Here is a 12,015-nt window from a genome sequence, read left to right as displayed (position 1 = left end):
AGCACTACTTTAAGATTGGCTGCTGCTTTACACACGTTACCAATGACTATTTACTACTTTTTCATAGGTAAAGCCCCTGACCTTTAAGAAAGCCTTAGGGAAATAAAACATTTAACCCCTTTCTTTCTTCAAATAAGTGGTGTTTAGTACTAGATCTAAGAAAGAAAAAGTCAATATTGCTCCATATGTAGCTTGAGCTAAATGGCAAAGGAAAACAGACAACATATACCCATTAAATTTATGAGAAACAGGAGGTTAAAAGATGAAATTCTTTGGATAAGCTCTAAGTCTATACAAAGAAGTTAGGTTTGCTACTCTCCAAAAAGTGAAAGGACCTACTACATAATATACAGAAATAAGTTAATGCCTTTCCCCAAGAATATAACTCTAGCTTTGCTAATGCTTCATGTTCCATGGGAGGGCATCTAAAATGCCCACCCATGGAACAGGTGCTCCTTCTCCCCTGTCCATTTATGCAGCAGTTTTCATGGATTTCTGACCGGATGTCACAGGCAAAGGCCAAGAGGTTATCCAGGACTTCGTCCCTGCTCTGCTGGAAGTAGTTCCGGAGGATGGTCTGCTCCTGGGTCTCCTTCTCCACTTCAGTGCTGCAGCCTCCTTGGCCTTCAACTCCTTCTCCCTCTGCGGGTGGTACTGCTCAATTTCAGCCTGAGCTGCTGCTTTGGCCTGCTTCAGCCTCCAGTTCTTTGCTCGCGAGCCTCGGGCACCTTCTCCGCAGCACGATTCTAAACCTGCAGGAGCAGCTGAATGCCCTGCGACTGAGAAGCCATGGCGGAAGGGACCCAGCTGGTTTTTGATAGACCTACCAAGTCCATGTTAACAGGACAAAACTGTCTCTTCAACAAATGGTGCTGGGAGAACTGGATATCTACAACCAAAAGAATGAAAAAGGACCCCTGTCTCACTTCCTATACAAGGACCAACTCAAAATGGATCAAAGACCTATATATAAAAGCCAGAACCATAAAATTATTAGAAAAAAATGTAGGGAAACGACTTCAGCACCTTGCAGTAGGTGGTGGTTTCTTGGACCTTACACCCAAAGCATGTGCCACAAAAGGAAAAATAGATAAATGGGACCTCCTAAAAATTAAACTCCTTTGTACCTCACAGGACTTTGTCAAAAGGGTGAAAAAGCAGCTGACTCAATGAGAGAAAATATTTGAAATCACATGTCAGATAATGGTTTAATATCCAGGATATATAAAGAGATGTTACAACTCAACAATGAAAAGACAAACAACCCAATTAAAAAATGGGCAAAACCGGCCGGCAGACGCTGCAGAGCTCCAACTCAGCAAGGTGGCACAACAAAAAGAAAGGAGACAAGCGAGAGCACAGAGGAGCCCGCAGTGAATGAACACAGAGAGCAGATAGCAAGCAAGTTGCAAGGGAGAGAGGAGAAATAAATAAATACAGACGCAGAAGAAAGTACAGCCAATGAACACAGAGAGTGGATAACACACAGAAAGCCACAAGGGGGAAGATTTTAAAAAATGGGCAAAAGACTTGAACAAACATTTGTCCAAAGAAGAAATACAAATGGCAAAAAAATACATGAAAAAATGCCCAATATCATTAATGATTAGGGAAATGCAAATCAACACTACAATGAGATATCATTTCTCACCTTTCAGAATGGCCACTATTAAAAAAACAGCTACAAGTGTTGGGGGGATGTAGAGAGTTAGGAAGACTTACTCACTGTTGATGGCAATGCTGAAAGGTACAGCCACTGTGGAGGACTGTTTGGCAGTTCCTAAAGAAGTGGAATATAGACTTTCCACGTGACCCTGCAATACCACTACTGGGTATATACCCGGAATCACCAAGAGCAGTGAGATGACTAGACATCTGCACACCTCTGTTCATAGTGGCATTATTCACAATTGCCAACAGGTGGAAACAACCCAGGTTTCCAACAACTGACGAATGAATAAACAAATTGTGGTCTATTCACGTGATGGAATATTACACAGATGTAAGAAGAAATGAAGTCGTAAAGCATATGACAACATGGATGAACCTGGAGGACATTATGTTGAGCGAAGCAAGCCAGACAGAAAAGGACAAATACTGTATGATTGCATTACTATAGCCATATATATTGTGTAACATATTGTATGATTTAAAAAAATTTATGTGTATCCAGGACATTAAATTGAGAAATGTTTTTATTCAAATGTATTTTTATTTAAAATTATTGTTTATATTTTCAATTATTAAATGTACAAAATAAAGTTAAAAAAATTGAAATAGGATTTCTGTCTCATATTCAAAAATCAGTTCTAGGGAGTGGATGTGGCTAAAGCACAGGAGGTCCTAGATTCAGTTCCCAGTGCTTCCTGAAAAAACAAAAACAAGCAACAAATAAAATAAATGAAAAACCAACTCCCTATCATCTTTTTAATGGTGGAGCATAAGGAATGTTCTTTGTAAGGTCTAGAAGGGGACAGTAATGACCTTTATCACTATATTTATCCATATTTGTGCTGGAAGTCCAAGAAGGAAATACTGATCATGTTACCTAATGATCTTACATTGGTCAGTAGACCAGAGACAACCAGAACATAAGATTCACAATCAGGGAAGCGGATGTGGCTCAAGTGATTGGGCTCCCACCTACCACATGGGAGGACCCTGATTCAGTTCCTGGTGCCTCCAAAAGAAGACAGAGAGCTGGCACAACAAGCAGGTGTAGCAAGCTGATGCAACAAGAGACACAAGAAAAAAATATAAAGAGAGACATAACAAAGCAGGGAATGGAGGTTCCCAGTGCCTCCTAAAGAAGACGAGCAAGAGAGAAAGCTGATGCAATGGGTAGGTGCAGCAAGCTGAAACAAGATGATGCAACAAGAGACAAAAGAAAAAGAACATAATGTGAGAAAGAACAAAGAGGGAATAGAGGTGGCTCAAGTGATTAGGTGCCTGCCTCTCACATCGGAGATTCCAGGTTTGTTTCCTGATGCCTCCTAAAGAAACAAGGAAGATGAACAGATACAGCAAGTGCAAACAATGAGGGGGTGGGGAGAAATAAATCCAATAAATCTTAAAAAAAAAATAATCACAATCACACAAACTTTAAATGTCTCAGCTGCTGGAAGGTTATGTAAATATTCAATTTGTCGATGTTAAATTTCTTGAACTTGAACTACCTGTATTTAAATTAATATCCTAGGAAGTGGATGTGTTTCAAGCAGTTGGGTTCCTCTCTACCATACAGGAGGTCCTAGGTTTGTTTTCTGGAGCCTCCTGGTGAAGGTGATCTGGCCTGTGAGGCAAGCCGGTACAACAAAACAGACAATGAGAGACACAAAAGCCAGGGAGCTGAAGTGGCTCAAGCAACTGAGTGGCTCTCTCTCACATCAGAGGTACCAGGATTGGTTCCCGGTACCTCCTAAAGAGAAGACTAGAAGAGAAGACAGGCAGACACAGAGAGCACACAGCAAATGGACAGAGAAAGCAGACAGTGAGCGCAAACAACAAGGCAGGGGGAATAAATAGATAAAATAAATCTTTTAAAAACTCCCTTTCCCCCCAGTGTGGAACGTGACTCCCAGGGATGAGCCTCCCTGGCACTGAGGGATCACTACCAAGCACCAACTAGCAATGCAACTGGAAAAAGACCTTGACCAAAAGGGGGAAAAGGTAAACACAAATAAGTTTATATGGCTAAGAGACTTCAAAGTGAGTCAGGAAATCATTCCAGAGGTTAGGCTTATCATGTCTCAGCAGGATCTCATTGACTGTCAAATTAGACACTACCCCAAATAGTGGGGTCAGGAGACACCCAGGCACTATGGTCAGGACAGATAGCTTATGAGTTTGGTGTCTTGCTAGTGGGCCCTACTTTGGGGTTTGTGCTCCCCAGTGTGACAGAATTGGACTCAGTTTTAGTTTCCCTACACATAGCTCTTCTGTCCTTTCTATTTGAACCTATAATTGATACTGGAGTTGGTAGGTATATGTCCAAGAGACTTGAATCTTTGGGCTGTCCATGAGCCAGCTAGGCCCTGAGCCTCAATGGAGTTGCAACACCTCTCCAGTTGATTGGACTCACCCAGGAGAACTAACGAGGAGGTGATGATGGACAACCACCATACCAAGGAACCAAGAGAGTCTACAGCAGCAAGCATGAGTGTCCCATCCATGGGCCACATGGGACTGAAGTCCCTTCTCAATAAGAGGTGGAGTGGGCATCACCACCCCATAATCCTCAGGATTAGGGAATGAACTATGGTCTAGAGTGGACTTACTGGTATTCCACTATAAACTTATTGTGATTCTAGCAATGGAATTACTTATATCATTGTTGGGGGTGGGGGGAGAGAAATAAATAAATAAATCTTTAAAAACAAAACAAAACAAAACAAAAAAATCATTGTTGTGGTGGCAGTGGCCCTGGAGGTTCTGAGGTCAGAGAGAGCGAAAATAGGTATGATATGGGGGCATTTTTGGGACTTGGGAATTGTCCTGAATGACATTACATTGATAGATACAGATCATTATATATACAGAATTGTGTGGGAGAGACTGTAAACTGCAATGTAAACTATAATCCATACTTGGTGGCAATGCTCCAAAATGTATTCATCAATTTGAATTAATGTACCACACTAATGAAAGAAGTTGTTAATGTGGGGAGAAGTAGGAGGTATGGGGAGAGGGACATATGGGAATCCCCTATATTTTTTATGTAACATTTATATAATATAAATATCTTTTTTAAAAAATACAAAATTTAAAAAATTCAATAAATATCCTTGTTTCTAGGAACTATACATGGACATATTAAGTGTTAAAGGAGCATGACGTATAAAACTACTCACCTCTCCAGCGTCCTCTGGACACTGTCACCTAACCTAGAAGATAGATGATAGATAGGGAAATGGATGTGGCTCAACCAATTGGGTTCCTGTCTACCATATAGGAGGTCCAGGGTTCAATGCCCAGGGCCTCCTTGTGAGGGCAAGCTGGCCCACATGGAGTGCCAGCCCACGCGGGAATGCCGCCCTCTGCAGGAAAGCTGTCCTGAGTAGGAGTGCCAGCTGACGCAGAGAGCTGGCCTAGCAAGATGACGCAACAGGAGACACAGAGGAGAGAAAATAAGAAGATGTAGCAGAGCAGGGAGATGAGGTGGTGCAAGAAACTAATTGCCTTTCTCCCATTCCAGAAGGTCCCAGGATTGGTTCCCAGAGCCACCCAATAAGAATACAAGCAGATATAGAAGAATGCACAGCAACTGGACACAGAGAACAGACAACAGGGGGAATAGGGTGGGGAGAAATAAATTAAAGAAAAATAAAAATCTTTTAAAAAAAGATAATAGATAGATGACAGATAATGGATGATAGAAAAGTGGATGGATGATAAATGAAAGAATGATATAACAAATATGGTAAAATACTAAAAGTTGGTAAATCTGAGTATCTGGGTAGGAGGTATATTGGATTTCTCTGTATTATTCTGTATTCTTGCAACTTTTCTGTTTCTGTTAAGTTTGGAATTGTTTCAAAAAAAGAAAAAAAAGATTGGCAGGAACAGATGTGGCTCAAACAGTTGGGTGCCCACCTATCACATTGAAGTTGCCAGGTTCAGTTCCTGGTGCCTCCTAGAAGGAAGATGCACAAGACAGTGAGCTGATGCAACAGTGCTGGTGTGGCAAGCTGATGCAACAAGATGGTGCAACAAGATACAACGAGAGATACAACAAGCAGGGAGCAGATGTGACTCACAGGATTGGGCACCTCCCCTCCCACATGGGAGGTCCTGCATTTGGTTCCCAGTGCCTCCTAAAAAGAAGACAAGTAGACACAGGGAGCACACAGCAAACAGACACAGAGAGCAGACAGTAAATGCAAACAATGAGGGGGAGGGGAGAAATAAATTCATTAAAAAAAAAGATCAGAAGACCTCTTCTGGCTTTTGCAAATGGAAAGGCCAAGTAACGCTCCCCGAGGGAAAGGGACTGTGTGGGGTCTGGCTGTTGATTGCAGGGGAGGAGGTCGGGGTGGAGGTTTTGGATTTCAAACCCAGGACCTTCTGGTTTTTAAATTTTTAAAAATTCATTTAAATAATATTAAAGGGCGGCGGACTTGGCCCGGTGGTTAGGGCGTCCATCTACCACATGGGAGGTCCGCGGTTCAAACCCCTGGGCCTCCTTGACCCATGTGATGAGCTAGCCCACGCACAGGGCTGATGAGCGCAAGGAGTGCCCTGCCACGCAGGGGTGTCCCCCACATAGGGGAGCCCCACGCGCAAGGAGTGCGCCCCGTAAGGAGAGCCGCCCAGCGCGAAAGAAAGTGCAGCCTGCCCAGGAATGGCGCCGCACACACGGAGAGCTGACACAACAAGATGACGCAACAAAAAGAGGCACAGATTCCTGTGCCACTGACAACAACAGAAGCAGACAAAGAAGACGCAGCAAATAGACACAGAGAACAGACAACCAGGGTTGGGGGGAAAGGGAGAGAAATAAATAAATGATATTTAAAAAAATTTTTTTAAGATTGTAATTTTTATTTATTCATCTCCCCTTCCCCACTCCCCCCTCTCTCATTGTCTACTCTCTGATTCCATTCGCTATGTGTGTTCTTCTGTGTCCACTTGCATTCTTGTCAGCGGCACCGGGAATCTGTGTCTCTTTTTGTTGTGTCATCTTGCTGCGTCAGCTCTCCGTGTGTGTGGCGCCACTCCTGGGCAGGCTGCACTTTCTTTTGCGCTACGCAGCTCTCATTATGAGGCGCACTCCTTGCGCATGGGGCTCCCTATGCAGGGGACACCCTTGTGTGGCAGGGCACTCCTTGCGCGCATCAGCACTTTGTGTGGGCCAGCGCACCACATGGGTCAGGAGGCCCGGGGTTTGAACCCTGGACCTCCTGTGCGGTCTATCTGTTTTCCTAAATAATTTAAAAATTGTTGAAAAACAGATTCAATTGGTGAACCACTAAAACACCATTTGGAACCTGAAAAGCAGAAAGGTGACAGCTGCCAGCCTTGCCACTGACAGGCTCTCACATCTGACGCGTCACATTGAAAGGTCACACACCACCATGGGCTCTCCACTGTTTATAAATTCTGAATTGTCATTTGAAACAGATCAGGTTCTATTACCACATATAACAATAATCGCGACAATCACAAACCTGGTGATACCCCCCACAATTCCCAGGTTTGCAATTACAGCTTTTTCTGGTGTAGAAACACCTTCAAGAACATGCTGTGAAAACACTAAGAATTTGATTTGCCCGTTTCGTCTCAACATTTTCAAAATTGCAACACTATCCTTGAGTCATTGTTGGAAGCAGAAAAAAAGACAATCTTCCAGTGTTTCAAGTGCTGGCTGTAATTTTTAATGTTCAAGGAGAAAACAGCATGTACTCAAAAACCGATGTTTGTAAAGCTGGAGCTCTCACTCCAGCTTCAATTCAGTGGAGACGGACACCCAGCAGCCATGATCACGAGCAAAGCTGACCCTCGCCCATCGCCTGCAAGAACTAGAGACAGTGGCCACGAAACTGGATTTTCTAGATTTCTTTGCAATTCTACTAGTTACACCCATTTCCAAAGAGTTTTGAAATTCAGCCGTGAAACTTGGGCATCTGTGACTCTTGGCTGCAGATGCCAGGTTCTGCCTGGTGTACTCTTGTTAAAAACATCTGCCCCGGCAAAGCGGCCCTCACCCCCGTTCCCACAGGCCTGAGGCTTCGTGCACCAGGTGGTACGGCTCACCTCTCTGGCCTCCTCCAGACTCTGTCACCTTCTCACTCGCCACCTTCCAGACCCACTAGCCTTCTTTCACTTCCTCTAGGCACATAGCTCCCGATGCTAGCTCCGATTCTTTCACAAACCATTCTCTCTGCTTGGAGTGTTCTGTCCCCATGCTTACTTCACCTGGCCAGATCTCTTCTTTTTAAAAAAATAAATAAATAACAGCTTTATTGGGATGTTATTATGTCATAAAACACCCCTTTTAGAGTATAAAATTCAGTGTTTTTTAGTATAGCCACAGAGTTGTGCGACCATCGTCTCTATCTAATTTCAGAACATTTTCATCACCCCAAAGAGAAACCCCCAGGCCCATTAATAGTCACCCTAATTCTGCTCCCCCAGCCATGGGCAACCTCTACGCTGCCTTCTGGCTCCATGAATTTTCCTATGCTGGACATTCCATATACGTGGACTCATACAATATGTGGCCTTTTGTGACGGGCTTCTTTCACTTAGTATGTTTTTGAGAGACATCCATGTTGTAGCAGAACGTCATTCTTTTTTATGGTTGAATAATATTCCCTTGTATGTGTATTCCACATTTTGTTTATCCTTTCATCGGTTGCTAGACATTTGGGTTGTTTTCTCTCTGGGGCTCTTATAAATAATGCCGCTACAAGCATTTGTGTCCAAGTTTTTGTGTGGACATGTGTTTTCAAACCTCTTGGGTACATATCTAGAAGTTAAATTGCTGGGTCATCTGGTAACTCCATGTTTAACGTTTTGGGGAACTGCCAAACTGTTTTCCAGAGCAGCTGCACCACTTTAATTTCCCACCAGCAGTGCGTGAGGGTTCCAATTTCTCTACATCCTCACCAACTCTTGTTATTGTCTATATTTATTTTTTTCTATTCCTTTTGTTATAGTCCATATTTCTTATTTTAGCCATCCTGGTACACATGAAATGATAGCTCATTCTGATTTTGATTTTCATTCCTCTGGTGACTAATGATGAGAATCTTTTCATGTGCTTATTGATCACCCACAGATCTTCTCTGGAGAAATGTGTATTCAAGTCCTTTGCTCACTGCACAATTCTCCCATTTAAAGGTTATAATTCAGTTTGGCAGCTCCTCAGAAAGTTAAGTATATATACCTCACTTCTAGGTATATATCCAAAGGATATACAGTCCCAAAGCAGGGACTGTAACAGATATTTGCACACAGATATTCAAACTGGCGTCATTCACAATTGCCATAAGGTGGAAGCCCACCCAAGTGTCATCATCAGATGAATGGATAAATAAAATGTGGCATATCCGTATTCTTTTTATTCCACCATAAAAAGAGTTTTAAGAGTAGAGCAGGTGTAGCTCAGTAGTTAAGCTTCACATGTATGAGGTCCCAGATTTAAACCCTAGTGTCACACACACACACAAAAGAATTTTAAGATATTAAAAGAATGCATGAAAAAATTTAGGATATTAAGTTGCTGGCAGAGTCTCAGCCCCAGCTTAGAACCCACAGAGCTTCTATCCTGGTTGGGAGAAAGCCTCCTGTGGAGCATGGTGGATGCTGAGGAAGCTCAAGGAGCTGGTTCCATCAACCAAAACCCTCTCACCAAGGGCCCGCTCCCTGCCAGGCCTCTCCCCTGCTCCCTCCCCTCTGGAAGCCTCCTCCGCACCACAATTCCCCAGCTGCCACCAGCTGCCCAGGACACATTCTCATGGGTGGTTCCTGATTTGCTTGGTCCCTTCCTCTTCCTGACCGATGACGAAGCCTCCACCACTGTCAACCCAGCCCTGAATTCAGTCTTCCCAGCCTGTCCACAAACCAATTTTTAAAAACATTTTCTTTCTTTCTTCATTCTGTTCCCCACTTATTGTTTGTACTTGCTGTCTGTTCTGTGTGTCTGTTCGTCGTGTGCTCTCTTGTCTGCTTGTTTTCTTTTTTAGGAGGCACTGGGAACCAAACCGTAGACCTCCCACATGGGAGGGAAGTGTCCAATCGCTTGAGCCACATCTACTCCCTGCTCGTTGTGCCTCCTCGTGTCTCGTTGTTGCATCACTTTGTTGCATCAACTCACTGTCTTGCTTGTCTTCTTTAGGAGGCATCAGGAACTGAACCTGGGACCTCCTGTATGATAGGCAGGCATCCAACTGCTTGAGCCACATCTCCTTCCTTCCACAAACCATTTTTACGAGATGCCTGCCAGGGCCCTGGCAGGGACATAAGGACGGTCCTCCTGGCCCTCGATGGACCTGCTCACCCACACATGTAAGAGTTACTTCTGAGTACAAGGCGGTATGTGGCCTGAGAAGGTGAATACTAGTGTGAACTCAGGGGCACCAACCTCAGCAGGGCCCTGAAGACATTTGAAAATATTTGTTTTTCCTACCATGTGTCATGCACTGACTTAGGCACCTGGAAGACATCCAGGAACAAAACTGTCAGGCTCCCTACCCTCGGGGAGCTTACATTTTAAGGGGAGAAGACACACAATAGACACATGACATGATAAATATAATAAAAAGCAAGTCACATGGTAAATGAGAAGGGGATCATAGCACTGGAGGACCAGGAGTTCGGGGCTGGGGGCCGGGTTGCAAATAATGCAGTCAGGGCAGGCCTCATTGGGAAGGTGAGATCTGAGCAAAGACTTGAAAGAGGCAAGGGAGGTAGCCAAGTGGAGATCTCAGCAATGCGCAGTCTAGGCCTGTGGTTGTCAACCAAGAACCATCCTCCTCTTCCTCCCTCCCCCACCAGGGGACATTTGCCAAGGTCTAGACACAGTCTTCTCTCTTTTTTTAAAAAGATTTATTTATTCATTTCTCTCCCCTTCCCTGCCCCCCTCCCAGTTGTCTGCTCTCTGTGTCCATTCACTGTGTGTTCTTCTGTGTCCGCTTGTATTCTTGTCAGTGGCACCCAGGGTCTGTGTCTCGTTTTATTGCGTCATCTTGCTGTGTCAGCTCTCCGTGTGTGCGGCACCACTCCTGGGCAGGCTCTGCTTTTTTTGCATGGGTGGTTCTCCTTACAGGGTGCACTCCTTGCGCGTGGGGCTCCCATACACGGGGGACACCCCTGCGTGGCAGGGCACTCCTTGCGCGCATCAGCACTGCTCATGGGCCAGCTCCACACGGGTCAGGAGGCCCGGGGTTTGAACCCTGGACCTCCCATGTGGTAGGCGGATGCTCTATCAGTTGAGCCAAATTCGTTTCCCTACACACAGTCCTGGTTGTCACAACTAGGTGTGCGTGTGGGCCGCTGGCGTGTACAGTGCACAGGGCAGGCCACACCACAAAGACTCATCCAGCCTCGTTTGTCAATAGCGCCCTGTTTGAGGCAGAGAAAACAGATGTGCAAAGGCCCCCGGGGCGGGATGGGCCCAGCATTCACAGAACTGTGCGGAGGCGGGTGTGGCTGATGGGGAGGGAGTGAGAGGGAAGTGACAGGAGGCTGCGCTTAGGGGCGGTGGGGGACAGGCTGGAGGGCGCAGGCCGGGAGGCTCAGGAAGGACTTTGGCTTCCCCTCTGAGTGACCTGAGGAGCCCGCAGGATTCCAAGCGAGGAGTGAGGTCATCTCCTTGGAGGTTTGAAAGGCTCAGTCTGGCTGAGCAGACCAGGGTCGGCGTCAGGGTGGAGGCAGGAGGCCCAGGCCCTGCTAAGCTTGGCACACCTTCCTCTCCCCTCTAAGCTCCCTCCGCTCTCAGCTGAACCCCTCACCCCAGACCTCAGCACGACAAGGCCCGCAGGGGAGCCCCCCCCCCCCGCTGCCCACGCCGCCCTCCTCTCCCTCCTTCCTGGCACAGGCCGAGCCCCCCGGGAGGGTCCAGTGGCCCCTCGGGTCGCCCCTACTCCTTCCCCTCCCGCCTCTTTCTGTGCCCGGACCCTTGCCTTCCCCGGGGGCTCCACGGAGGGCCACCTTGTGAACTGTTGGAACTCCTTTTAGTGAAAAGACCCCAGGGCCCCCACCTCACTGTGCGTTTTCTTTTTTTTTTTTTACTTTTTATGGTTTTATTTCACACAAAACTTGAAAATAAGCCGTCTATCCCTTTTCCTCGCCGGCGGCCGGGCCTGGGCGTGGGGCCCCCGGGGCCGGCGCGCGGCTCTTCCCGCCATGCTTTGCGGCTCCTGGAAGCAGCGCTGAGGGCGCGCCCCGCGCGGCCAGGCCCTCGCACGGCAGCTGCGCTTCCAGCCCCTGGACACTATGGACCTGGGACTTCGGGAAGCCGCCGGGCAGCGTGGGCTCGTTGTCCCGGGGCCGAGCGCCCTCCCCTCGCCTGAG

Source organism: Dasypus novemcinctus, chromosome 21 (genome assembly GCF_030445035.2).
Source record: "Dasypus novemcinctus isolate mDasNov1 chromosome 21, mDasNov1.1.hap2, whole genome shotgun sequence".
Lineage (NCBI taxonomy): Eukaryota > Metazoa > Chordata > Mammalia > Cingulata > Dasypodidae > Dasypus > Dasypus novemcinctus.
Note: the sequence above shows the minus strand (reverse complement) of the source record.